Source organism: Choloepus didactylus, chromosome 2 (genome assembly GCF_015220235.1).
Source record: "Choloepus didactylus isolate mChoDid1 chromosome 2, mChoDid1.pri, whole genome shotgun sequence".
NCBI classification, from domain to species: domain Eukaryota; kingdom Metazoa; phylum Chordata; class Mammalia; order Pilosa; family Megalonychidae; genus Choloepus; species Choloepus didactylus.
In genome coordinates, this window is record NC_051308.1 from 224,446,544 (window position 1) to 224,474,283 (window position 27,740).

General features: G+C 51.3%; 1 long non-coding RNA gene and 1 pseudogene across 1 annotated transcript; one reads left to right on the forward strand and one right to left on the reverse strand.

Annotated features, from left to right (window-relative positions):
* The first annotated feature begins 31 nt into the window (after positions 1 to 31).
* LOC119520379 lies at positions 32 to 7,658 on the forward strand. The gene is made up of 4 exons (XR_005214166.1): positions 32 to 171; positions 638 to 774; positions 4,368 to 4,503; positions 6,952 to 7,658. It is a non-coding gene; the product is annotated as an uncharacterized LOC119520379 (long non-coding RNA).
* Positions 7,659 to 8,262: 604 nt separating this feature from the next.
* Positions 8,263 to 15,498, reverse strand: LOC119514466 (annotated as a pseudogene).
* Between the last annotated feature and the right edge of the window lie 12,242 nt (positions 15,499 to 27,740).

The following is a 27,740-nucleotide window of genomic DNA, read 5'->3' on the forward strand; positions in this document are numbered from 1 at the left end:
CGCGCTCCGCTCCCAGACCTTGCGTAGACAAAGGGCGCCCCTGAAACAGCGAGCCGGGAGCTCCAGGCGGCCGGCCTTTCCTTCGTCTCCCCAGTCCCCTTCTTCCCAACCCGTAGGCGCTGGCAGGTCCGAGAGCAGTCCCTAGGTTTTGCTAGACAGCCCCAATGAAAGGTACTGGGAGACCATTTTACAGATGGAAAGACTGAGGGCCAGAGAAGAAAAAGGCCAGAGGAGGGGATGCCCAGAATGGTGGAAGGCTTAGAAGGAGAGGGTGGAGTTTGTGGAACTTTGTAGGTATGGGCAAGAGAATAAAAGTTTGCTTTAGCAAGACCAGCTGGGCTCTTTACTAACCCCCGCGGCAAGCAGGCTGCTCGCTGGCACACCGGGCAGCCTCTGTCCAGCTTCATCCCCCAGGTGGCCTCAGAAGGTGCCATGGCCTGGGGTATCGAGCTCTGAGGTGTGGGGGAAAGAAGCCTTAGCCTCTGCTACTGACTTGCTGTGTGTCCTCTGGCAATTCCTTCCCCTCTCTGGGTCTTATTCTTATCTGTAAAGTGGAATATTATTTCTAGTCATCCTCCAACCTGTCAGGGCTGGCATGCTGCATGACTTTGACCCAGACTCTGCCTCCTTCCTGTAGGCACTCAAGGGACCAAGGAGACGCCATCCTAGGATTCCTCAAGCACAGATGTTCCAACTCCGGGATTCTAGAATTCTGACTCTTAGGGATTCGTATCTGCCTATCAACCTATATCAAAGGATTCGAAAGGAGAGCATGTAAGTCCCGACATGTGGCCTGGCCTTCTCCAAGCTGCGACCTTGCTTCTTCTGGGCAGGGGTGTCTCAGCAAGGCCAGCCAAACCTCACTTCAGCCTCTGCTTGTGCCAGGCTCTGAAGCCAGGAACCCCGTTTCTGTGTTGGGGAGGAGACTGCTAGCTCTGGCTAGGTCGGGAGGCCTCGCTGACACTGTCACTCCCTGGTTATAGACAAAATGCTTTTTCAGCCATCCTGTCCTTTGCTCCTGCCAACAAGACTGCTGAGGTGGATAATGAAGCCAGGAATAAACCCATTTTACAGATAAGGAGCCCAAGGCTCCAGAGTGGAGCACTCACTGAGGGTTTCCCACATGTCAGAGGCCACATCAGACTCACACCAAGGCCCGTAATCCAGAGTAGAATGTTGGGAGTTTGAATCCAGCTCTCCTCCTTTTGGTAGTTGTGAACTTAGGCAAACCCTTCATCTTTCTAAGCCTCAGTTGCAGAAGGGACAACAATACCCATTCCTCAAGTGTGTCTGTGAGGATTAAATACCATGAGTTGGAGAAGCTGAGTAACTTAGCTTTAAAGTCTCCTCCTCCAGGAAGCCTTCCTTGACTCCCACCTATGGGTTAGGTTTCTCCGTGTAGGCTCCCTCAGGCCTGAGCTTTTGGCATGAACAAGTATTGCTGCTGCCTGTTTCTACTCTTCTCACCCCTGCCAGAGTTGAACCCTCCAAGAGCAGCAAGTTTTTCTGATTCATATCTGAATCCTAAATGCCTAGCAAGGGGTCCAGCTGTAGTTGGAACGCAGTCAGTGTTCTTTCCTTCCCCCCTCCCTCCATCTTTTCACCACACCAGTCTGCCTTCTCCCACAGAAGGCCTGTGGCAATGGGTAGTGTAGATCCTGAGGGCTGAGATCCCCAGCTCTCTCACCTCAAGCCAGGAAGAACATTCTGGAGCCTGAAAGAAAAGCAATCACTCAGGGCTTGCTGACAGGGGGCACCATATGGGCCTTGTAAGCCATCAGGCCTAGGAAGGCCCTGCATGCAGCAAAGGCTGTTTACGTGCCCTTCACATCTCTGAGATGGCTTGCTGGGAGCTGTCAGCCATGCGTCCCCCGCAGAGGGGCAGCCTGCTTGTGCCCCTTCTGCCAATCCCAGAAACAGAAGCAGAAACAGAAGGTCAGAGCCGTGAAGGGCCTCCTTTGAGGTTATAGTGTCCAGTTCCTCATTTCACAGATGACAGCCTAAGGCCCAGAGAGGGGTAGTGATTTGCCCAAGGTCGCACAGCAAGCCACAACCAGAGCTAGGTCTCCTGGCTCCTTGCCTTGATGCTTTTGAAAACAGGGAGGGAGCAAAAAAATCTTGAAAATACACCAATATTCAAGAGAAGGTTTTAAGGTGACTTTTCTGTTTTTTTGTTTGTTTGTTTGGTTAGTTGGGATTTGTGGTTGTTTTTTTCATATCTGATGATCTGTCTGCAAAAATTCCTACCATGATCATGTGCCCTTTAATAATCAGAAAGACAAAATAAGAAAAGTTAAGGGGGTAACTACCTATGGGAATTACTGGCCTTGGCCTTTAGGAAGAAGAGTCAGAACTGCAGTCTTACTGTTTTCTCCCTCACTGAGCCTTTGTGGAACCCCGATGAGATGGTGGGTGCAACAGAACTGGGAGAGATGTCAGCCTCTCTCCAATCATCTCTGAGGCTTGCAGTGGGACCAAGATGGAAGCCCAGATCAGGAGCCCTGGCTTCCTCAAGTGGTCTGTCCTCCCTACATCCCTGAGCCGGTCCCTTCAGCTGGCCAGGCCTTGGTTTTTCCATCTGTAAAATGGGAGTTTCCAGTGGAAGCTAGCAAAGCACAGTGGCTGAACCCAAGGACGCTGGAACCTGGGACTCCGGCTCCCCCACTTCTTCTCTTCATGACTTGGCAAGTCATTTAAATTCCATGGACCTCAGTTTCCTTCTCTGTAAAATGGAGAGTATACTTCATGGAGTTGTTGTGAGGATTAAATGAGTTAGGCCTGGCATATCATAAGTGCTATATTTGATGTTTATTTTAATGAAAGTGAAAAGCATCGCTTTCCTGATTGGATGAACAATCCAGGTGAAAGGGGTGGGGTGGTTATTATTATTCTTGGCTGGTCCCCAGGTAAGGGAGCTCTCTGGGGCTTGGAACCAGCCTGGCCCAGTCTGAGCTGTGGGGATTCCAGCCTTGCCCCAGGGCCTCCTGCCCCCCACCATGGCAGGGCAAGGCTGCCCCTCCTCCCTCCCTCAGGCCCAGGTTTGAGAGCTCCTGCCAGGGAGTCAGAGAGAACCTGGGCTACCTGGTGAGTTGGGAGCCCCAGAGATGTCTGCTTAAACTCAGTTCTGGCCTTTTACCAGGTCCACGTGGCTCGTGGACCTGGCATCCCCAACCTGTTGCCTCTGAACCCCTCCCTCAGACCGTTCCCATGCTGCTGCTTCTCCCAGAAACATCCAGCCAGATTTCCTCCCCAACTCTCCCAGTCTCTTCGCCTCTGTCCAGAGGGTCTAGCCAGCCTCCTCCCCAATACCCACAGTCACAGGCCATGCCCCAGTCTCCCATCCCCAACACACATGCACTCATGCACACACACAAACTCCTAAACAGCAACTGTTTGACCTTGGAGCTCGATATACTTGGACTCCAAAACCAAATCCACTTACAGCCACGTAACGTTAGCTAACCCTGAGCCTCAGTTTCCTCATCTGTAAAATGTGGATAAAACCTGCCTTAGAGGTTTCGTAAGGTGTCCGTGGACGAACATGGGAAATCCTTAGCCTAGTGTCTGGCATGTGGCAAGCTAGGTAAATAGTAACCTAGTTACCATTAATTTTAGGGTTTGGAGAATTTGTTTGCCTCCCCCAGCAGCCGAGCTTGCCCCAAGCACCTGGGCTGCAAATGGTCATTGACTCCAGGATCCCTCGGAGTAGCTGACAGGTTCCTGGCACCGAGAAAGTGCCCCATACACGTCCAGAGACTTTACTTCTGTCCTCTGGTTCTCAGAGTGGTTCTGGCAAGTGGGTGTCCCTCTGCAGCTGGAGGAATAGCCACACCCAGTGGGGCTGGGGAGGTTCTCCTGAGGGACCCCTCAGCCTGGCCCCTCCTTTTCTGGTCTGCCCTCCTTGACGGGACCAGTAGCTGTCCCCTCCCCAGCCTGGGTGTCCACCAGGAGATCTCCAGGTAATGGAGCCGGCTGAGCTAGATCAGAATAACAAAGCATCATGGAATTGCAGTTGCCAGCTGGTGGCGAGTCCCCTGCCTCTTCCTGTCTCTCCTTTCATTGCCCTCCTTGGAAATTCTGGTGTGGAGGTCACCGCACAGATACAGAGGCAGGCAGAGTGGTGACAGGAACCCTGGAGGCTGGCCACCTCTGCCACCTGCTTGCAGGGGGACCCAGGGCAAGGAAGTTCCCTTTTTATGTTGATTCCTGTTGAAGTGGGGTGAGAGGAGGGACAAGGCTGAGGGGCAGGCTTAATGGGCTGTGCTGGGGGACCAGGCTGCACTATCCAACTGCTTGATGGCAACACAGCAGCACCCCCAGGTTTGAATCCCAGCTCTGCCACTCACCAGCTGTGTGCCCTTGGGCAGGTCACCTAACTTCTCTGAGCAGCAGATTCCTTGATGATAAAATGAGGACTCATTTGAAACCACATAGCTCTTCCCAAAAGAACCTTCTAAATCTGTGCCTGTAACTCGGAGTCCTGGACAGGCCATTCCTATCAAGGTAAGTACAGAAGTTAAGTGTTGAGAAACTTACAAAGCAATTTGATAGAGTAATTTTGTATCTGTTGAATGTAATAATACCAAAAATTAGGCTTGTATTTTGTTCTCCCTTTCTTTTCCATTTTATTTTTTTAGGAATTCATTTTCTTTGTATTATGCGAAAAGCAGTGGTCTTTGACAGATTAGAACTTTTTTGTTTTAAAAGTCCTTCTCTACAGTTGATTTGAGAAGCACTGTTTTCGGAGACTTTGTAGAATTGACATCGTAGCAATCTCACCACAATATTTACGTAGTTCTAGGGTTTGATTTCCAGGAAGTTTCAACTTCTGTGGTTCCCAAAGCCTGCAAGATAAAGAGCAAATCTCTTAGCCTGGCTTTCAAGGCCCTTCTCACTATAATCCGTCTCAACTTGCTTTCCCATCTCACCTCCTCCTGCATGACATACCCTTGTCATCCTTGTCATACCGCCCTGTGCTCACTTCCCCCCAACTTCCAATGCCCTCTTCCTCCTCCATGCCTTTGCCTATGATGTTCCTTCTACCTGGAAAGGCTTTCTCCACTTTGCCCCCCAAGTGGCAAACTCCTACTCATCCTTCAAGGCACAGACCAAATGTCAGCACTCCTGGGGAGTCTGTCCCAGTGCCACCCCCTGCTTCCACCCCAGGCAAGGTTAGTTGCTCTCTCCTCTGTGCTCCCAAGGTGCAGCATAGTATGTGGAGGCAGGATGTTGCAGTGGTTACAGCTACAGACCCACTAGTCAGGATGATGTGTGTTTCAGGCCTGACTTTGCAGCTGTGTGATCTTGGGCAGGTGACTTTACTTGCTGAGCCTCAGGTTCCCCATCTGTACAGTGGGGTCTAGTGTGAGGAGAAAACGACGGGTGAAAAGTTCCCAGTACCATGGCACACAGTAGAGACCCAAAGTATGGCAGCTCTTATTAATATCCCTCTAGTTTACAACTTCCCAGGTTGTTTTTTCTGTCTCCCTACTCGACTGGGTTGCCTCTTGAGAGCAGGGACACCTGAGAGTGTCTGATTTACCTGGGTGTTTCCAGGACTGTGGGATACTGATTACGTGCTTCAACTTGGCGGGCCTGGGCCAGGGGACCGGATCCGCCCCTGGGGAGGGTGGTGGGCATGGGTGACAGCGCCCTCCACAGCCCCCCAGGCCTGGGAAAGTGAGGCCGGAGGCAGGCCCCATTTCCTCACCCAAAATACCACCGTTAGGGGAGGCTTGCCGGAGGGAATCGCCTTTTCCCCACCCCCTTATCTTGCCCGCACACCCCCCGTTGCCAGAGCAACTCCCGCCACCACCAGTGCGCATACACTGTTGCCAGACACCGTTGCCAGAGCAACTCCCGCCCCTTTTCAAACTACCTCCGCGCCCTCTTAGAACCAATCCTAACCTCCGCACCCTCTCAGAACCAATCCTAGCCTTTATCCCCTCAGCATTGGCTTGTAACAACCCCCGCCCTCTATGCCAGCCTATATAACCTGTGCTCACCCCTGAATAAATCTCCTTTTGTTCTACCCCTACTGGAGGAAGAGTGTCTTGTCTTTCCCTTCTCGCCGCCCTCCACACCTTGCACGCCACCGCCGGGGACCTGGCCAAGTCCCCCGCCTTGCCTTCGCCTCCGGGAAAGAGCCCCCGCCGCCGGTACCCTCCGAGCAACGCCGAGAGCCGAGGGTTCAGCAACCGGCCGCCATCCCCCCAGACAGTTTAACTGCGACCGCACAGGACCTAGTGCAGGATGTGTTGGGCACGGGTCTCTGGCTGTTCTTTGCCCTATGGTGCTGGCTACTGCATCCCTTCTCCCTGCTGATAAACCAGCTCTCTGGAAGGAGGAAAGAAAAAAAAAAAACTCCTGATGTTTGGCATTTGCCAGTTTCCATGGTGTAAATACACCTACCATGGGCAATTTCAAGTTATCAATAGTTTGACAGCCTGCTTGCAACATTTCTGAATATCTAGCAATCTGCCATCCAGCCCAGCACCCCTCTGGGTATGGCTGTCCTGAGCAGAGAAGCAGCCGGAGCAGGCCCAGGCTGCCAGTGGAGGGGCCTCCCATGCCCTCGGTCCAGCCAGCACATCAAGGTCCACCCGGGGAAAGGCCATCAAGTCAGTCATGCCCCATGTAGAGGCTCCCCGCAACCCCCTTTTTCTCTCAGATAAAAGTCTGTGAAATTGCTCATCTGTCTCCTCCCTCAGAAGGAAGAGCAGAGGCTGGGCCAGTGGGCCCTGCAGATCCATCCATCAATAACTTTGGGTGCCTGGGCAAGGGGGAGCTGCCTGGGCAGTTATCCGGGGGCCAATTTGCAATAGCCCTGTCCCTGCAGCTGTCACAGGCTGACCAAACTAACCCTGTCACAGTCCCTTAGTCACAGTGGGGGTCAAAGAAACCTTGTGCACAAACTCCTCTAACCACTGTTCTTCCTACCCTCTCCTTCAGTCGGCCGAGCCTCCGAGCTGCACCTGCTGTTCCCTCTGCATGGGATGCCCCCTCCCCACTCTCCACCCTACAAAATCTTTCCCTCTACAAAGTCCAGCTGAAACACACTTCCTTCAAGAAGCCATCCTGTCATCCAGCAACAGCAGAATATGCATTCTTCTCAAGTGCACATGGATCTTTCTCCATGAAAGGCCATATGTTAGGCCACAAAACAAGTCTCAGTATGTTGAACAAGATTGAAATCATACAAAGTGTCATCTCCAACCACAGTGGAATGAAGCTAGGAATCAATAACAAAAGGAAAACTGGAAAATTCACCAGTATGTGGAAACTAATGCACGCAAAGGCCACCAATGGGCCAAAGAAGAAATTGCAAGGGAAATTAGGAAATACCTTGAGATGAATGAAAATAGAAACACAACATACAGAAACTAATGGGATGCAGCAAAGGCAGCGCACAGAGGGAAATTTATAGCCATAAATGCTCACATTAAAAAAAGTCCCTCAGAATCCCTCCCAGGCCAGCAGAAGTGGCTCCAGGCCCCTCAGCAGGTGTGTATGTGCACATCTTCCTTCCCCAGCCACTGCTTGCCTCCTCCCCCTACAGCAGTGGTTGCTTTGGGAAGGCTTGCTCAAAATGCAGATTCCTAGACAGCATCCTCGGAGCTCATGCGTCTACAGGCCACCTTGGCCACCAATCCAAAGATTTCCAGTCACTCAATTTTTTTTTTCTTTGCATGCAGGGTCAGAGTAAAGTTTAATTAAAATTTTACCTTTGATATTTTTGCTTCAGTTTGTGGGCATTAAATATTTTCACCCATTCTATTTTATTGGAAATATACAATACTAGTATAGTAATCACAGTTATTACATATTAATCACTTAATGGACTATCAAAATCAAAACAAATCACAGTTTTATGGGGTAGGACACAGACGGCTGGTGTATATTTCACTCTAGGACATTTCATGTTTCTGCTCTTGAATGATCAAGAGCTGCTTTTTGGGTCTCCATATTGTTTTGGGGTGGACTTGAAAGTGTTGAAAATATTTGGGGTTTCTGTGGGGTCTCAGTGGCTCACTGAGCCCATATGGAGGGCCTGTTTCAATTTAGTCAACTGGATCTTTTGGTTATACCCAGCTCATGAGATCAACAGCTGAGGTTTTGATGTGGTTTTGATGAGGTTCGTGATGGTTTAGTCTTCCTCTGTATCTTAATCTAGGACAAAACATTGAAATACGTCAGAACATAAGCATAGCACCGAATATTTTCAATCATGCCCATCCTCTGAGACTGTTAGGTGATACTGGGCTAAAGCTGTATTACTGTGCTCATATCAGGTGTTGGGTCAACTGATTTATTTGGATTCTGGTCAGTAGAAGAGCTACATTCTTTCTTTTTGCATTTGGCTAAATAGATTATGTAAATACTTGTCATTAGGAAAATTCCAGCAGTGACTGAGAAATAACTTCCATAAATCAAAATCTGAATACAGACCGGAAGCCCCAGGCCTTGGTTGTCAACCGCGGTCACGGTTAGGATGATCTCGATCACCAAGGCAACAGAGGTGTCAACTCCGAACACCAGGGCGTAGCGTTCCATGCGGCGATTCACAGCAATCTGAAATGCTGCTGTGGTTATAAGAGGTGTGTAATTTGACTTGAATATCAAAAGACCAGCACAGCACACCCAAATATTAGTTTTGTGATGCGTGCAAAATAGGGAACCCACATCTGCTGTTGAGAAGTTCCCTAAGGCCAGCTCTCCCAAAAGACTTTCACATAGGCTGCCACAAACCTGCCAAAGCTTGCGAGGGCTTCCACTGCCCCATTATGTATTTTACAACTTTGGGACAGTAGCTTGTAATCCTACAGGATTTGAACATAGTTCAAAACCTGGTTAAAACTTGCCATGGAAAAAGCCCACCAGAAGGACCAATTAAAAAAAAAAAAAAAAGGATGCCTTGAGGAATAGCATTCCCTCAAATCTTGGAACTACTGTGTAAAAACCATCAAAGCCACATTTTTTGGCTTCAGGCTGCTCAACTGGCCGTCGTCCTTACAGGGCTCATTGAAGCCACCATATTTTCCTGATGGCTTTTGAGGAGCTTCTTTGCTGGGTTTTACATGAAAGAACATGCTCTTCTTGGGCATTGGTAGAAAAAGTGAGAAAAGGAAGGTCACAGAGACAGAGGTCAAAGTACAACAGGCTGGCCAGGGATATCAGCACCTGGGTCAGCACAGAGGCCGCCGAGTAGACCCGCAGCATCATGCTCCCACCGTAGCTGCTCGCTCTGATAATATTCCGGGCTGGCCATGCTGTATATGTAGGCATAGCAGATACCTCAGTGGTGGAGACCAGACCGTAGGAGAACTCCAGCATCTGCATGGCTTTTAATCCTTCACCAAATGTAAGCAGCAGCCAGGTCACAATGAAACTGATCCCCTGTAAGATGATAACTGGCTTGTAGTGGGCATAATCAGTGAGAATGAGCACGGGGAACACCAGTGCCAGGTAAGAGTATGTCCAAAAAGGAAGGATATCGTTTGTGATCACACCAAGGCTCATATTTTAATCTGGTCCTGCTAAATAAGGCACAACAAATGGTTCTAATGGTTTCATCATTGAGAAATTTCAAATAAGCAGAGAATTACTGTGGGAATGGCTTGGTGAAGTTTGGCCACAATCCATGCCTGGTTAAAGGTTAGAGTCTGGAAATGTCCAAATCAGGTATCATTAAGGCAATGCTTTCTTCCCAAAGACCGGCTCCCAATGATCTTTGGCTCCTCTGCCACATGGCAAAGTGCACGGCAGCATCTTCTCGTCTTGCCTTCTGTTCCGAGTTTCATTGATTTCTGCCTCTGGCTTTCTCCAGTCACCCAATTTTATTTCTCTGTAGAGCACTTACCGCTGTCTGATGTTTTTCCTTTTCTTTCTTTCTTTGCCTCCACCTAACCAGAGTGTCAGCTCCGGAAGAGCCAGAACCTTGTCTTTCCTGCTTTTCATGCTGAGCCTTGGACTATGCACAGCATAGTAGGGGCTCAACAAATATTTGTTGCATTAATTGTTATCATCAAATATCCAGCAGATCTGACCACCCACCTTTCCACGCTGGTCCAAGCCAGCATCATCTCTCTCCTAGATTATTGCAGGAGCCCCCTGCTTGACCTCCTGCCTCCCTGCCTGTCCACGACCCAGCAGGGATTTTTTAAAAACCTCACTCGTCTACTGAAAACTCTCCCTTGGCCCTCCTTTTCTCTAAGACTAGCCCAAGCCCCTAGGCTGGCCTCCAGGGCCTTGCACAACCCCTCTGCTGATTCTATCCCCCTCACTCCCTGCGCTCCAGCCACGCTGGCCTCCTTGCTGTCCCTTTACACCTGCTGTTCCCTCTGTCTGGAACATCCTTCCTTCCAATACTCACAGTGCTCATGTGGTGCGTTCCCTTTCATTCTTCAAGTCCTTTCTCAGACACTGCCTCCTTGACAAGGCCTTCTCTGTTCACTCTTTTAAAGTTACCACCTTTCGTTCCTCCAGGTCCAACTTCTGGACAGATGACTAGTACAGTTGCACAGGGCCCTGTACTCAGAAGGGCCCCACACTTGGCATTTCGTGTTCTGCAGTCAGTCTTGAAATTGGTCTCTGAATTTGTGTTTTGTAAGTGAAGTCTGGTGGGACAGTGGAGCATGTGCTGGGGACCTGGACCCTGAGCTCCCGTGTGGTCCTGACTCCTGCCGCCCCTGTAGAATGGTTCTCAGCTGCCTGCTCTGCAGCCTCTAGCACCCTGGGCACCACCCAGCCTTACCACCCAGCCCTCGCTCCATGACTGGGCTGTCCTCCACGGGGAGGGTTGGGGGTCAGATGTATGTACCCTTGCAGCATCTTAGAGCAGGGCATGATGGCAGCCACACCCCCCTGCTCCCTGGGCTTGGCACATATGTTTGGTGGCTGGCCAGAGGCCACATCTCAGCTGGGGCAAGCCCCTGAGGCAGGTATTGAGATCTAGCTAGCACAAAGGTTTAAAGACCTTTGGGTCACCCATCTTCTGTGGGTCAGAAAGACAAGCCCAGGGGAAGGGGAGATGTCCAATTTGACCTCCCCAGACTCTTCTCCCATCTGGGGCACCAGCCACCATAGTCCAGCTTCTGGTAGGAAGGGGAACTTGGCAACTGCCAGGACCAGAGAGTGGGCTTTTCTCCAATTGTGGGGTGTCTTGACTAACCTGCTATATCCCTGTGCTGGGGAGCACCCCTTCTCTCTGCTAGGGGGTCCTTTCTTCCTCTTTCCGACTTTCCTGAGTCTGGCTTGTTTTGTCTCCTGGCCAGCTTGAGCAACCTGTGGGGACGAGCTATGAAACATGCATTGTGTACTTTGGGTGATTCCACGTATAAGTTAAAAGCTCTGATGTCTGCATGTAAAACTGGCATTGCACATAAAGATGAATGTTAAAATCCATGCTAATAACTTAGAATTTTCAGTTTTCTTTACTTTGGATGATGTTAAATAGCTAATTAAAAAACACATTTCCGAGTTGAGAGAGCAACTGCAAAAGGAAGGAAAAACTTTTCACTTGCATCTTGAAAGTTGCTTTTCCCCTGCTTTTGGAACAAGGGGTCCCACATCTTCATTTTACACTGGGCCTGCAAATTTTGTATCCCACCCTGTCTCCAGCACTCCTGGTACCCCCTGTCCCGTTCATTTGGGTTATTATTGTGTGTGTGTGTGTGTATAAAACAATGCAAATGTATTTTCATATATTTTCTGGAGATCAGAAGTCCAGAATGGGTTTCACTGGTCCAAAATCAAAGTGTTGGCTGGGCTGTGTTCCCTCTGGAGGCTGTGGAGGAGAATCTATTTCCTGCCTTTTCTAGCTTCTCAAGGACATTTACATTCCTTGGCTCGTGGCCCCTTCTTCCATCTTCAAAGCCAGCATTGGGCCTACTGGTATAACCCAGAATAATCTGTTTGAAAGTCAATTGATTAGCAACCTTAATTCCATCTAAAAACCTCAATCCCTCCTTGCCATGTAACATACATGTTGGCAGTTTCCAAGGATTAGGACATGGACATTGTGGAGGTGGGGTGGAGCATTCTCCTGCTGAGCATGACAGACCTTGGGACCCTTCTCTCCTGGCCTCAGCTGATTGGAACAGGGTGGACACTGGACAGTGCTGGAGCAATTCTTAGTTGGATAAGTCAAGTGGTGCGGGGTACTTGAACTGAACAGTTATGCAGAGCCTGGCCTTGCTCAGCCATTGTAGGACATGAGTGTGCTGCTTAGAAAGCAGAGGAACAGGAGATTATAGACATGCAGAGAGATGTGGAGGCAAGAGACAGAGAAAGTGGCTGTCCGATGACTTTTAAGTCCCTGTTTAGGGGCCAGGGTTCTTTGTTTCCTGTCCTTGGAAGTTCACTTGGGTTATTTTTAACAGCATTTGTCACATTCTAGCCCTCTATATAATTTACTTATTTTTCATGCTCGTTGTTTATAGTCTGCTTCCTCCTGCTGGCCGCTGGGGTTTTTGTCTGTTTGGTTTGCTGCTGTATCCCCAGGGCAGGGAGATGCTTCAGCATGTGACAGGCATTCAGTAAATAATCTAAGAATGCTGGTGAATGAATGTCATCTGGCCCATCCATCGTTCCACCCCCTAGCAGCCTCTCCTCGGGGCTCAGTCCCGTCCTTGCCCACCTTGTCCACATTGCCGCAGACATTTTGCCGTAGACCCCTGTGGTTCCGGCATTCCTTCTGGGAGCTCCGGGACCCAGCCTTTCCGTTTCCTGCCAGCCCCAGCACTGGCCGGGTGATTGGCAGCTGTCCTGCAGGCGGCAAGGACCTCCCAGGACCCCTGGACCCACAGGCTTCCCTCCCTCCGGGAATCCTTAGGTCACTTCCATCCATTGTCTTTGGCTGCAGTTTCTGGAGGCAATCTTTGCTGGTTCCCCATCTGCTTCCTTCTTCAATTCCTTTCTGGCGCCAAATCTCTTGGGGTTTCCTTGGCCTCTTCCGCCTCTAACAGCCCCAAATGACCTTGGGCAAGCCAGCCACTCCCCTTGGGGAAGGCCTTTTGTGAAATCGGGGAGGGGGGAGCAGAGGAATTCCTTCCTCCCAGGAAGGGGTGGCCATGCTGAGTCATTTAGAGGAACAGGGCTGCACCAGAAGGAGGTTGCTCCCGTGCATCTAGTCATCAGCACTGCACCCCTGACATCCCAAGACCCCTCTTTACCCCCTCCTCCCCAGTCACAGAAAAGACAGTCTGATTCTATTGCAACTGCAACCACCACCTGACCATTCACTCTTTCCACAAGCGTGTGATGCAACACAGCTCATACCAGTCTAGCTTTGAAGACCCAGCTGGCCTCGCCACCTTCCCTTCTCTCTTACTTATGGGAAGACTGAGTGAGTTGCTGAAGCAAAGAGACTGCCGAACACAGTGGCTTAGAGAATACACAAATGCCTGGGGTGAAAGTTACTGGGCTGGCTGGTCGTTCAGAGACCCAGGCCCTTCCAAGGTGTTACTCTTCCAACCCATGAGGCTTCATCGCCATCGCTATGGGTGGAGCTGGGTTGAACCATGTCTGGGTTCAGCCAAAAAGGAGGAGAAAGAGGGGGTGGAGGTGGCTCCCAGTGACCTGAGGCACAGCCCTGGAAGCCGTGCCCTCAGTTCCGCTCACATTCCAATGACAAGGACTTAGTTCTGTGGCCACTGCCGCAAGGGAGGCTGGGAAATGTCCAGCAGAGCAGCCACGGCCAGTGAGGATGCATCTTGCAGGACAACCTGCTGTCTCTGCCACACCTACGCCTCTCTCTAAGGTCAAGGTTTTGGACAACCTGGTTTCTAGGTTTTATGTCACAGAATGAAGAAAATGGAGAGGGCCTGAAGTGGGAAAGGCACAGGGACATGGAGGGAAGGGGGTTTTTAGAGTATTGGAAAGACACAAATAAGTTGGAATTATTTAAAAATTACTTTTGACTAATAGTCTGTGTCTCATGGAGTGTCTTGCCCACATGGTGCTGGAACTGAGCCCCACGGGGCCCCAAGACTTGCGGGCTATGCATGCTGTGCCTTGCAGTTTACCAGACCCCATACCGAGACTAAGGCTGCCGAGATCTGGCCTCTGCCCTGGAGGATTTCCCAGTCCAGTGGAGGAGACAGACACAGGATTAGAGGCAAGTCCGGGCATTGAGGAGGGTGTTGGCTCTGCTGAGGCGGGGCAGGGAGGGCCGACAGGAAGGAGGATAAAGGAGACACCAGTTTCCAGATTTAACCTCTGCCTGTGAGGAATGCTTAGTTTCCTAAGCTGTTCTACTAGAGTGATAAGTAATTTGAGCTACAGGGAAGAAGGTTAAATAAAGAATCAAAAACTTGGGTCCTAGCCCTGCTGCTGTGTGTCCTAGGGCAAGCCCCTGCCCCTCTCTGGTCTCAGTTTCTTCACACTGTCTCCTGGGCCTCCACTAGCACATCTGATGCCCTGGTAGGAAATCCTGAAAGGTGCCCTCTCCGGTAGACGAAATACAAAAAGGTGCCTCTTCCTTTAGGTTGACGCGGCCCCCATGCTTGGACACACTGCATGGAGACGGCCTGGAAATCAGCCCACTTCCCCCTTAGCTTCAGGCCCTTGTGCAGTGCACAGTCCACACAACTGTATTAGGCTGCAGCCTTGCCAGGCAGCCTCCCTAGGTTGCTGTATGGTCCCAAGGGAGAAACTGCCAGACGACTCAAGAACCCTCATTGGTCCCCAGAACATCTTTCTTTTTCTTCTTTCTTTTTTTTAATTAGAGAAATTGTAGGTTTACAGAAAAATTGTGCATAAAGTAGAGCTCCCTTATACCATGCTACTAGTAATGCCTGGCCTCAGTGTGGGACATTTGTTACAATTGATAATTGTATTATGAACTATATATGATCCATAGTTTACAATAGGGCTCACTATTTGTCAGAACATCTTTCAGACCTGCTGGTTTTCTTTCTCTCACGTTCTGAGCCAGGCTGGGGCTAGTGTGAGGCAAGAGATGTCCCAGACATACAGCTCAAGGAGCGCTGGCTCTCAGGGTCGGCACTGAGAACAATGCCTCCTTAAACTGTGCTCCTCAACATCTCACTCACGTCACCCTAGATCCCCAGCAGATGCAGGTGGTAGTTATTGTTTGAAAAAGAAAACCTCAGACTCAGGAGGGCAGCTTCTCCCAGCAGCCGGGAGGCACAGGGCTGACCACCAGCGTCCAGGGAGCAGGGTGTCCCAGAGGCGCTGAGCCCGGGAAGCAGCTTCCCTGGGACAGCCGGGGTCTGCAGCCCAAAGGAGGGCAGGGAGAACGGGGTGGGGAGGGGGGAGCTGGGGAGTCAGACCCCGTGTTTGTGACCTGAAGGATTCACTGGAAAAGCAGCGGGCAAGGGGGATTCTGGGTCTGAGCAGCGAGCCCCGAGAGCCCACCACCTGGGAGGACGTGGCCTCTGAGTTGCGGCCCACCGGCGCCCTGGGCTCCTTCCTCTGGTCACTTTGGAGACAGGGAGCCCTAGAGACCAGGACTCTGGCCACCTGTGGGTCAGTCATGACCCGTCAAGGCCAAGGTCCTCCCAGCAGACAAAAACAAGGGCCTAAAACCACCCCCACCTCCTGGACTCCATGTTTCCCAAATTCCCGCCGTTCCAAACCACTTTCACTTTTGGCTGTACTGATACTATTTGATATTTTTTGAAAAAAAATCCTATCTTCTTGGCTTAAATAATTTATTTGCAAAGGAAACTATGTAAATGGAAAACAGCACGATTGGCCCAGGTCGAGGCTAAGTGGGCGCCTGAGTCCGCGGTGAAGCCGGCAGCGTGGCTCAGCTGTGACCGCCCCGTGTCTCCGCGGTCCGCAAGGGCCAGCCAGGGGCTGACGACCCGAGCCCCATCGGAGACTCTCCTGGAGTCATCGGAAATGGAACGACTTTCTCCCCCTGGGAGTCCACGGCCCTTTAACACCACGTCTGTGCCAACCCCTCCCCCCGGGGGAGTCCTGGACGTGTGACAGCAAGAGCCTCCTCCCTAACTCGGGGGGATGCGCCCTGCCTCGGCCTGCCTGCTCCTGTCCCAGGTGAGCCTCCCCCGGGCGGGTTTGCGGGGCCTCCGAAAGCACCGCGGCTGCAAGAACAGGTCGTCTGAGATCTTTTCATATAAAGTATCCTGAACTCAGCAGTCACAGATTCACTGTGGAAACACAAAACAGGGGACCCAGGTCCCTGCCTGCAAGGAATTCACGGTCTAGCTGGGGCCACAGGAAGGGGGCAGCCCCCCAGAAGGTGGCGTCGATAGTGAAGGAACGTGAGGACCCTGGAGGAGGTCTTGGGGGGCCCTGGAGCCAGGCTGGGTGGGCTCTGTGGGGGAAGGCAGGGGGCAGCCGGAACGAGCCTGGTATGTGGGGCTGTGGGGGCAGGAGGGAGCCCCCCAGCCAGAGCCAAGGGCTGAGGAGGAAAATCAGGGACAGAGCAGCTGGACCCAGGCCCTGGGGCCTCCAGCACAGCGAGAAGGATGCGGATGCCACAGTCTTTAGGGGCCATGAAGGGAGAAAACCATGAAAGCAGTCATTTGGGTGCCCTCCCATGATCCTAGCCCTGTACCCTGCTCTGCACGTGCAGGAACCACTCCACTCCATCTTCCCACCAGTCCCCAAGGCAGGTACCACGTCACCTCCTTCTAAGGATGAGGAAACGGAGATTTCCTAGGGAAGGGCCCCCACCCCCTTCGCACAGCCCCTAACACCTGCTGGTCCAGTTGTGCACCCACAGCCCGTGCTCTCTCTGGGGACCGACGTGAGGGATGCTGACCCCAGTACCCCCCATGTTAGTGCCTTGGAGAAGCTGTGTAGCCAGAGTTGGGCAAGACCCCCCACCCACTGCAGACCACAGGGGTGCCCCTTCCCCTTCTGCTCCAGCCAGAGGTGAGGTGTGTCTGCAGGGTGGCCCAGCTCTCCACGGCTCCCCCTCCCCGACCACTTAGGCAACTCCATTTCTCCTGCTGGTAGGGGAGAGGAAGGGAACTGTTCCTGCTGTTACATAGGACTATACAACACAGACAGACACACAAAGCACACAATACACACACACCTCACACAACACATAACACAACACAGACAACACAACACACAATACACACAAACACACATGCACACCACACACAATGCAATACACACAGCAACACAACATACAACACATACAAAACCCGCACACACATACAATACACAACACACATGGCACACACAACACACAAACACCTGCATACCACATACATACAAACAACACATACACATACAAACAATGCACATATACGCATAGAACACAGAACATATAACACACACACACAAAACACATACGCACATACAACACAACACATACATACAACCCAATACACACAACACACGTGCACACAGCACAACACATCTACACAACACACAAGCACATGCAACATACATACACACAGAGCACACACAATATACAACACATACAACACACATACAATACACTTATACACAACACACACAACATACACATACACAACACACACAAACCCATTAGATTCTGCACTGGTCCATGTTTAAGTTACTCCAAGAAGGGGGAGACGCCAGACAAGGAGAACTTTGGGATGGCAGTGCCCCTCCCCACCCTCCGCCTTCAGGCCCCAGTTTCCTGATCCCCCAGACCAGTCAGGCCCTCTCACACCCTCTCACAGCTCCCTGAACATCCGCAGTGACTCAGTGATGTCGGCTGTAATTGAAAACTCTCCCTCTAGTCTGCACACTCCATAAGAGCAGGGCCTATGTCGATTTTACTCTGTCCTTTAACCTCAGCACGTGGTATCGGAGCAGGCATACAGTAGGTGCTCAATAAATGCACGAATGAAGAGCCCTTGGAGAAGGGGATGGGTTCTGACCTCAGTGAGGCTGTGCGTCTGGCTACAGCGACGGGTCCCAGAGTAGCTTGTTCATCTTAGCATCCAGCCGCAACCCCAAATGTGGTCCCCACTTCTCTGGGCCTGGAGGGAGAGGAGGGGGACATGATGCCAGAGACAGGCCATCAGGAGGGAGGGGCACATGCAGAGGAAGGCACCTGGGGCAGGTGGGTTTGGAGCTGTGGTTCTGTGGTGATAACGGTCTCCCCCGATAAATCAGGAAGTGTCAAAAGGACAGCGGCTGGGACTTCCCCACATCCTCATCCACTCTGCGGAAGGCCTGTCTAGAGTGAGGGTCCCGAGAAGGTTCAAGAGGCTCCCAGCTGGCCTCTGACGTGCCACCATCGCGGGAGGGGCCCTGGCCGGCTGGGAGGTACCCGGGTGACCGGCCCAGCAGTGCTATGATCCCCTGGGTGGCGCCGGGCAAGCCCCCGTCTCTGGACCTGACTTTCCTCACCACCAAGTGGAAGGGGTTGTGTAGCTGACGGCTGGGGGTTTGGGGGGGGCTGCTCTTCCCTCCTGGGCAGCAGGAGATGGACCTGCAGAGGCCGTGCAGGGGAGGGAGCTGCAGGAATGGATGCAAGGCCGGTTCCCTGCAGGCTCCAGGCCCCGTGCACGCACAATGCCGGGCACAGAGCTTTACTGAATGAGAGCAAGAGACAAAACAGGTCACACAGGAGCTGGGGCTCCAGAGAGGAGCAAAACTAGGGGGGGACAGGGATGGGGGGAGGCAGACCAGCCCCTGAGAAATTACAACTTACAGATAAGGACTATAATGGGGGCTCCCAGTGCTGGGCGGGGGAGAGCAACTCCACAGGGGGACTGAGAGTAAATCTTACCCATCATTTAGGTTTTTAAATTTATTTTTTAACTCTTCTTTCATTATTGCGATATAATTCATGTACATTAACATCACCATTTTAAAAGGTGCAGTTCGGCGACTTTTAGTGTAGTCCCAGTATTGTGCAACCATTCCTACTATCTAATTCTAGAAACATTCCATCACCCCCCAAAGAAATCCCCTACCTATTAGCAGTAACCCCCATTCTCCCCCCCCCCCCCCCCCCCCCCATCTCGTGGCAACCACTGGTCTACTTACTGTCAGGGATGTGCCTGTTTGGACATTTCGTGTAAATGGAATCATATACTCTGTGGCCTTCTGGGTCTGGCTGCTTCCACTTAGCATAATGTTTTCCAGGTTCTTCCATGTTGTAGCAGGTTGACCAATATTCCATTGCATGGATAGAGCACATTTTGTTATCTGTTCATTAGTTGATCCCATCTGGGTTGTTTCCACATTTGAGCTGTTGTGCTCCATCACCTGTTAAGCACTTTCTCCATTCCAGGCACTATTCTAAGAGTTCTGCAGCCTCGTATCAGTCGGGCCCTCACCCCAATCCTATGAAGCAGGCACCCTTCTAATCCCTTTCGTCCTAGTGTCCTACCATTGCCCTAACAGAGTACCACAAACTTGGCTTAAAACAATAGGGATTTGTTATCTCATTGTTCATGGGTCCAAAATTAAGGAATCGCAGGGCTACGCCCCCTCGGAAACCTGAAGGGGAGACTCTTTCCTTGCCTCTTCCCACTCCTGGAGGTTTGCCGGCCATCCTCGGCATTCCTTGGCCGGCAGAGACAGCACTTCAGTCTCTGCCTCCATCCTCACATGGACTTCTGTCTGTCTGTCAGTCATCTCCCCTTCTGATAAGGACACCAGTCATATTGGATTAGGGGCCCAGCCTCCTCCAGGATGCCCTCATGTTAACTTAACTAATGCCAGCTGCAATGACCTGTTGTCCAAATCAGGTCACTTTCAGAAGTTCCAGGGGTTGGGACTTCAAAATATCTTCTGGGGGGACAGACACAATTCGAACCGTAACAACCATTCTGCACATGCAGAAAGAGAGGGGTTTGAGGACTTGCACCGGGGAGGTGGTGTCTGCACCAGGACTCAAGCAATGAAGTGAACCCCTCCAGGCTAGAGCCTTGGATTGCCAGAGAGACCCTCCCCCAGCCTTCTTTCCCTCAAGCCCAGGGAACAGCGACACTGGAGTTGGTCGCTGCCCCATCAGCCTGGGTCCTGAGTGCCTACTATGAGCAGGGCCCCAGCCCACCCACATCAACACGGAGAGTGACTGAGAAAGAAACTTTTGTGGTTTTAAGCCACTGAGATGTGGGGCTGTTTGTCACTGTGGCAGAGCCTAGTCTTCCCGAGGGCTGGGACCCACAGAGCCTCTGCTCCCGGCAGCAAAGTCCAGGCTTGTGTACTCCCAGACACAGCTTGGGTCTATTTTTAAAACAATTACTGATGCTCCAAATTGGATAAAAACCAAGACCAAGCTGTGAGGCTTAAGTTTCCAAGGGATCGCCATGTACATTTTGGGAGTTGATTTTCATGAGAAAATTCTGTCTGCACAGTGGCTGAAACTTCACCCAGAGAAGGCTCTCTCCTGGATCAGCCACAGCTGTGAGGTTGTTTCCAGAAGCCCCTCATGCCCCTTGGGAACAATCACTCACTCAGCAGATAACCCAAGCCAACGATGAGCATCTGTTGAATTTACCAGATACTGCACCAAGCACACATCATGCATTTTATCCTCCTAACTGCCCTCTAGGATTGGCACTATTATCAAGCCCATTTTCCAGATGTGGAAAACAAGGCTCAGAGAGGTTGAGAGACCTGCCTAAGATCTCACAACAAGGAAGTGGAAGAGGTAAGGTTTGAAGCCAGGTTGCCACCTCCAGAGCTCATGCTCAAACAGCTCTCTTATGGCCCCAAAGGTCATCTGAACCCAGGACTTCTCTCAGCATCCACCAGTGTCTTGGGCTGAAGTTTCACATCAGGTGCATAAGCTGAGACCCACCATGGTATAGCAGACAGAGCCCAGGTTGGGAGTCAGGAGCCTGGGTTCAAGTGTCAGATCCAGCTTTAAACTGAATCCACGGCTTGGGGCAAGTTCCTCCCCATCTTTGGGCCTTAATCTCCATGTTGATGAACTGGGACATTTGGACTAGATCAATGGTTCCTAATGTTTGTTGTGCATTGGAATTTCCTGAAGAGCTGGTTAAAAATACTGATTTCTGGGCCCTTCCCCAGACCTGCTATATCAGGCCTGGGAACCTTAGTCCACATGGTGCAGACTGAAAGCAAGCATTGGGAGCCCTGCCTCTAGGGGTCCTTTGTCAGCTGGGCTCTGTGAATCTGTGATGAGGAAGAGAACAACCCAGTGACCATGCTGAGTGAAGGAAAACAGTCTCTAGCAGTCAGTTATGGAGTAATCTAGAAGAGGAAAACACTGGATTGGGCTGTGGAAGTTGGGAAAATGGAAGCAGAAGCTCACTTTGGTTCACCAACACCTTTTCATTCTCTCCTTGGAAGAAAATCGCATTTCCAGCCTCACCACACTTCCCAGTCCCCTTACAGTGAGGAGGGGCCTGCGCCTGGGTTCTGGCCAATGAAAGTAGGCAGAAGTGATGAGCATCTGTTTCAGGCCTGGTCATAAAATTCCAGTGGGATCCTCTGCTCTCTCCCCCTACTGCAGTGGACTTGGAAATGAAGTGCTGATGATGGTGGCACTTACAAGATGGAAGGAACTGGGTTCCTGTGGCTGCAGGGAGCAGAGCATCCCCAGCCCCCTGCAGTGAACTGCAGGATGAGAGAGCAATAAGCTTGGATGGTAAAGTTGTTAGAGCAGCTGTTACCTATCCTAACACAGCCTGGAGGAGCTGGGACCAGAGCAGGTTCTTAGAGAGTGAGTGACATTTGCACACAGGGAGAGGAAGAGAAAGGCATATAGATGGGTGGGATAGCTTGAGCTAAGGGGTGGGAGCCAGAACCGATGTGATGAGAGAAATTCAGTCTGGCTGATCCTGAGAGCTATGCTGAGTAGGAGATGAGACTGAACACGTTCCAACCAGTGGTGTGGTGTGCTGGAACCAGCATGTAGCGGCTCGGGACAGCCACTTGTTGGCATCTTTTCCAACTCTATGTTCAGTGATGCCATACTGGTGGCTTGAAATTGGCCATGGTGGGAGTATTTATACCGAGGCAACAGGCAAACACTAAAAGGGAGGGTTCCCTGTCCCTCCAACCCCCTCCCCGCATACACACACACCATGTTAAACATTAATCCACACACCACGGGTTTCAATCACTTGCAGACAGCGCCTGCCTATCTGGGAGGCAGGGAAAGAGCAAGGACACTGGAGCCATTTCTAATCTTTGCCTTCCCCTTTCCAAGGTGGGTGGCCTTGGGCAAGTGAACGCCACCTCTTTGAGCCTCAGATTCCTCCTGTGCAAAATGGGGCTGACATAGGGCTGGTGGGAACATAAGAGTAAATGAAAGGGTGCACGTGGAGCCCTGCCGGTACCTCTCAGCATCGCCTTTCCTGTGCACTTGTCAGCCTCCTGCTGGAAGACCCCTGACTCTCCGAGGGCTTGCTCTGGCTGAGGAGCTTGCTCGGCAGTCTCACAGGGCAGGCCGGAAGTGCTGGGAAGCTGCTGTCCTCAGGAGCAGTCCTCAACCAGTAGTAGAGGGGAGATGGTGGATAAAAACCCCAGTTTTCTCCTCCTTTGAGTAAGACAAATCTGAGGACATGCTACCTCATCCCCCAGAGGTCCCAGCAGTCTTGAGCCTTGGTTGTCCCTGGCAGTAACTGGCTCATTACTGCACCCTGAATTGCCTTCTTCCTTCCTGGCCTCACTTCCCTACCCTGCACCAGTGCCTCTTGAGATTGCTTCCGAGTGAACGGCTTTCTCTCTCATCCTTGGCTCAGGGTCTGCTTCTGGGGGAACCAGGATCACCACCCTCATATGTGTATAGAGGGTTACAAAATGAGACTCAGTCCCTGTAGCAATCCCAGGAGGCAGGCAGTGGGGATGATCCACTCCATTTTACAGATGGAGAAACTGAGGCTCAGTGAGGAGCAGTGATTTGCTCAAGGTCATACCACAAAGCAGAAGGGCTAAAACTGGTGTGCAGATTGCAAGTTTTCAGGGCTCCTGGAGAGCCCTGAGCTGGCTGGGAGGGTGGTCTCTGCCCCTCTGACTGTGTCTGTGTCCACCTGACCTAGGTGGGCCCGGGACACTGAAGGGCGAATGAGCTGGTGGAAGGAGCCGCTGGTTATTAAATCCATCCATCACTCGGCAGTCCTGACTGTCATTCTGTCCTGAGAAAGTGAGCCCTGTCCGGGGGTGTCTTGGGGGTCGGGTGGGTAGGATGCGGACCCAGCAGGAAGGGGCCGGCGACTGGGAAGGGCCAGAGAGGAGCGAGAGTGAGATGAGGTCACAGGCAGCTCCTGGCTGTGACCTGTGGGGTGAGGGCAGCCAGGGCCCCAGGCCAGGAAGGGCTAGTGGGATTTAGATGGCCCCTGGCAGCCCCTTGGGCCCGAGGAAGAGGCCCCTACTCAAGGTCTCTGCCTCTAATTCTCCCATCACCACCTAAGTCACAGAAATTCTGAAACCCACCCAATCCAGGTTCCCAAGCCCCCCCAAATGGGGGCCAAGGGCAATACCAGTTGCTCTGACCTAAGATCTGGGGGTGCCTGTGGGGGCCTCCTCAGGCTGCACAAAGAAGGGTTTGGGGCTGGAGTTCTGGAGGCAGACAGACCTGCCTGGTGAGGATCTGGCCCCACGCTGGGGCAGCAGTGCACCTTTGTTTCCACATCTGTAAAATGGGGCTACTAGCACCCATCTCGTGTGGAGTATCCGAGGATAGATCCTGTTGAACGTGCTTGGCTCAGAGCCTGGCACCTGGGGCATGTATTAAACGGCAGCCACGGAGATGTCACAAGCAGCCATTGTGTGCAGGATGCTTTCTGTGGATTATCTTATCTAAACTCCACCACTGCCCCGAGGGGGAGGGATTGCTATTTGCACCCCTCTGACGCTCAAGGAAGTCAGAGCTCAGAGGGGTGAGTCAGGGCCCAAGGTCACAGGCTGCTGGGTGGCAGAGGTGGGACTTGAACCCAGGTCTGTCTGCCCTGGAGGCCTGATGAGCAGCCCCCACTTCTCCCTGCCCAGGTGAGGTTAACAACCCACTGGCTCACCTCTCTGGTCCTTTATGAAATGCTGTTGGGTGAGGCTTTACTGGAGGACCAGAGAAGGCAAGGGACCGGCCCATGGCTGCAGAGCAAGATGGTATCAGAGCTAGGACTAGAACCCAGGGCCCCTGGCACCCTGGACAGACCTCGAACCCACCCACTCGGGATCATTCAGGATCCTGGGTGTCATTTCCACATCTGTCGTGGGTTCCCAGCATAGGGACTCCGCTCTCCCTTCCCTGCCCCCACCTCACCCCCTCTTCCTAGAAAGGTTCCAGGCTCTGCAGGAGCTCCTGGGCTCTTCTTCCCGAGGCCAACAAGGTGTGGGATTGAGGCCCCATTCTTTTCTCTTCTCCTGAGAGGTAATTTGCCTAGAACATGTTGAGCACTTTAAAAATTTGGTCACATTGCAACTGTCTGGGTTACCATGGTGACCTCACTTTGAATTTGCTTCCCAGGGGGAGTTGGTAATAATTAATACAGCACTTAGCGCTGGCTGCCCACAGAGAGTGGGGGGAGCATGCTGGAGTCCCCCGAAATCCACAGCCCCCAAGTGGAGGCATCTCCCCCTCTGAGCAGGGCCTTGGGGTTCCTTGAGGAGACAGGGGAGGGGAGAGGAGCCCCCAACACTGCCTGCCCTTCAGCAGCCCCAGCAGCCATGTCGTTGGGGCTGGGTTGGATTGGAGGGGTCCCTTTTACAGATGGGGAATTTGAGGCTCAAGAGAGAGGGAGTGACTGGTCCACGGCCCACGACAGATCCTCACAGCCTCGCTCTGGTCTGGAAGGTGGCATCCCGTGGTTTCCAAGGTTGGGGAATCACAGCTCCAAACCTCCCTTTCCCAAGTGCTAGAATACTGTCTTTTTTGAGCCATTTGATGGGGTTAATCACTGCCCTCCCTAAGGTAGAATTTCACAGTAAAAATGCCCCAAGAGGGGGGCAATGGACCTTTGTTCAGTCGCTGCCTCTCAGTGCTAAGTGGGTTATAAGATGATCAGGGTTTGGGGACCAGGCTCTGAGGAAGTTTGGAGGAGGGAACAGGATAGGTTGGGGTGGGTGGGGCTTCCTGGGGGGGAGATTGTAAAGGAGCTCCAGGTAGGGACAGGCCTTAGCCATTTCTGGAGAGGGACAGCAAGAGGGGGAAGTGCAGTGGAGGGGCATTCTGCCTCCCTGGCTCCTCTCCATCCCAACCCTCCCCTTCGTTTCTTGGTCCCCACCCCCTCCAGCTCCTGTAGAGAGCAGCAGTAGAAAGATGTGTGGTAGAAAGAACAAGAAATCTGTTTGGATCCAGACTCCATTGATTTTTCATATGGAGAAACTGAGGCTTAGAGAGGCCTCAGAGATAGCCAGGGACCCACAGCCAGCAGGAGGTGAAGCTGGAATTCAACCCCAATTCAGCCTGAGTGTAGCATCTGCTACCCTTGGGCCAGGTTCTCTCCCTATATCCACTTTCCCTTGGAGCCTGGGCTGGGAGCTTGGGGAGGTGTTAGCACTGATGCAGAGCTGAAGGGCCCAAGGCCCCCAGTGCTGGTGAAGGGCCGCAGATAGGGAGAGCAGGTTGGAAACTGGAGCACATGTAGCCCGGGCAAAAAGCTGGGAACTTGGGAGCTGCAACTATGGAAGGTGGATTAAAGAAAATGGTTGGGAAGACAGGGAAAGGGCGGAATGACTTTGATGTCTAGTCATGTCCAAAAATTGAGTTGTGACATTTGTTCATCTCAAAATAAAACAAACCTGTGACTTCCGTGTGCTGCCACCAGGTGGCGGTGTAGTGTGGCTGCGTGTATCAGAAATTAATCATTAAAATAAATCTTTCATTCATTTTTCGAAAAGATAAAAATCTTTAAAGAGTTAGATTTATACATTATTTCACTTGATTATAAAAAATTAAGATAATATTTTAGTGGAAAAGTGCATGAGATGCAATTTGGTTCCTTGTTTCCTGATCCTTACCTTTTATCTGCCTGTCCTAAACTTGGTGGTCTGTCCTCCATTTTAGGTCTGGCTTGGGATAATAATGACTGGATGCCCAAACCAAATGCCCACCTGAGATACGGAGTCAGCTTCCATCCCTCCCTTCAGGTAGCCCCACTCTGGAGGTAGCTGCCCCACCCCCGGTCACCCCACTCCCACACAGTGGACCTTGCATAAACCTTGGCTCCCCTCCCACTGGGTTTTAATTTTTGCTTGCCTGCCTAGGAGATGAGTTCCTCCAAGCAGGGAACATGGCTCAGTCAACTCTGTAACTGCCACCTCTTAACCACAGTGCCTGGCAATTGGATGCTGATCAGCAGTTTGTTGAATGAATGAATGAATGAATTCCCATTTCCCAGCTGAGGAAACTGCAACTCCCAGAGGGAAATAATGACAATAGTTGACATTTGTTATATATCTACTATGTTCCCAGCATGTATTAACTCACTTAGGTCTGCAATAATTCTAGGAGGTAGATACTGTTATTACTCTCATTTTATAGATGAGGGAACTGAGGCTTAGAGACATTTGGGATAGTGGAACAACTGAAGGAGAGGTAGTAAGTCCAGTTCAGTAGCTCATTTGGGATGAGAAGCTGAGGGCAGGCATCATTCACCCATCCATTATTCATTCAGGAAAAGTTCTCTACAGTCGAGGCTGGGTGGGCCCTGTGATTGGTGAGCACCCAGAGGGGATGGGTGCCAGCCTGTCTTTCCTCTTCACTCTGGCCAGGGAGTTGGACAGCCTGGGCTCACTCACAGCCCCACAAGAGCCCTGCCAGCACCTGGCTCTCCCCACAGGGCCTCAAAAACTGCCTCGACCCTGAGGAATGTGCAGAAAAGAATCTAAGACATGTCCGTGTCTCCCAAGTGTCTGTAATTCACAGTTCTGACATTGGACTCCTAAATAAGTTTTCAGGTACTTTAATTACTATTTAGGAATATATTTCTTGTGCTTATTAGTTGGGAAACATGTTAGCAGTAAAGAAAACAGTAAATATGAACCCTGTAACTGCTAACTTGGCCTAAGTGATCACCTTATGGAATGAGCTCGTAAGCCAGGTCACCTGAAAGTCATATAATTAGCATGTATGAAATAAGAACCATCCATTAAGAGATTGTCATATAGTGTCACTGGGTATTTCAAAAACAGCTGGAAGGATTAGAGGGTTTAATGGTCATTATTGGTATAGAAGAGCCCCTCTGAAGGGTGCCAGGTGAAATGCACCTTTTCTCCTAGCAACACAGTTTATCTGTCCATCTGTCCTTGGGTAATATGGCACCAATTCCGGTAGACCAGAATGCATCCTGTCAGGCAGCTAGTCTTGAAAGTTAGGTGCATTTGAGTGAATGGCTATGTAAGGTTATTTGAACTTTGTGGTTCTTTGGCTTTTCATTAATGATGTTTCTTATTCCAATTTCTCAAATTTTATTTAGGTTTTCATATTTTTTTTATGTTGAAGTATATGATTAAGATAAAGGAAAAATAAAATGAAGACATGGTTAAAAAAACAAAACTGCCTCGACCATTTTAAACTTAATATCCTTGTACCATGTGGCCTCTGCCAAGAGAGATGCTTCTGGTAGCTTTGGTGGAAGGGGGACAGGAAGCCAGTCTTTCATGGAAGGCCCAGTTAACGTTCCCTGGCATCTCATTGGCCCTCACTGGTTGTGTGCCCATCCCAGAACCAATCGGGGGGCCTGAAGCACAGCATTAGAAGATTGATTCCGATCCCGGGAGTGGGTAATTCCAACCAAAGTGCCGGTCAGAAGGTGAGAGAGGTGAATCCCCTAAGGGAAAGGCAGGGTCCCAGGAGGGACGGATGCTGAGGAGGTGCCCACCTTTGCACCTTC